We start from the raw sequence: 1,484 nt of genomic DNA on the forward strand, positions 1-1,484 counted from the left end.
TGATACAAAATCACTGATGGATTTGGAACAATGGGACAACATGACACAACAATTTTGTTAATCCTTCTCAAATCTTGCACAATCCTGAACTTCCCATTGGGCTTTTTCAGTCCCATTATAGGTGAGTTACATGGACTGCTCATTATTTCTCTCAACACTCCTTGTTGAATCATTTTCTCAATTAAAGGTGTCACTCCTTCAATTATTTCAGGTGTCAGTCTATATTGGGGAATGTTTGGATAAACTACTCCTTCTTTTAGTGTAATCTTTACTGGATCTATATTTCCCATAAGGCCTACATATTCTCCAGTAAAATCCCAGACTCCTGTCTTCACTGACTGCTTCAATTCTTTGGGTAATTCATCTGGGTTAAATACTGCATAAGTTCCTGTAATTTCACTTTCTTGGTTGGCTAGTGTCATTTTATACAGTACATCCTCATCTGGTGTCTCAAATGCTATTCCATCTGGAGTACAGAATATGGTGCAATTCATTTTGCACAATAGGTCCCTTCCTAACAGATTCACAGGACTAGTATCGCACACCACGAATCGGTGCATGTCTGTGAATTTCCCTATTGTAACCTTTACCGGTTCGGTAAGGTAGATCCTTATCTGGGTGTTTGACACACCAACTACTTGGATTGTTTCATCCGCGAGAGGAAGATTTTTCACATCTGCTGATCTGACAGTAGATCGCATAGCTCCAGTGTCTACTAGAAAAGTAATGTTTTCATCATTAACTTTCCCATCCACAAATGGTCCTGTCTGATCTATTTCTAGAGTTGCGCCAAGTACGCACCCTTCTTCCTCTCTTCGGCACCGTCAATAAGTCTCCTCTGACTCACTCTCGTCATTTCGCAGCCAATATTGTGACACAGCGCTCGCGCGTTGCGGTTTGTTTACCTGTTCTTCATTGTAGAATCTCGCTTCTTTGCTATATCTTTGGGTGTTCCTGCTTTGCGGTAATGGTGGTTTTGGCACCTGATTCTGCGGATCAACAGCCTTCTGCTGTTGCTGCGGTGGGCCACTCACCTCACACTGCACCTGTGGATTCAATGATGGATTTTCATTATTAGTACTTGGTGGATATTTACACTCGGATTTCCAATGCCCTAACCTTCCGCAATTGTGGCATGGAATCTTCTTTTTAGCTTCATCTATATTACCCTTTCCTTTTCCTGGGCCAAATCTCGGTTTATTGCCTGGATTATTGGCTTGTTCAACCAGCTGAGCTTCCTGTCTCTCTACGACTTTCACTTGAGCCCACATTGCCTTTTCTTTTAGTTTTCGCTGCTTTGCCTCAATCTCATCACTAAAGTATTTAGCATGCCTTAGGATCTCATCTATTTACTTGCTCTGCCAGTCTACGGTATGCTGCTTTATCATTTCTCCAATTTCGGGAAGCAAACCATACACAAATCTGTACACAAAATGAATTAGGTCCTTTTCTCCCAGATTGTCATCTCCACTAAACTGTTTGAA

This window comes from Triturus cristatus, chromosome 4_1 (genome assembly GCF_964204655.1).
Source record: "Triturus cristatus chromosome 4_1, aTriCri1.1, whole genome shotgun sequence".
NCBI lineage: Eukaryota > Metazoa > Chordata > Amphibia > Caudata > Salamandridae > Triturus > Triturus cristatus.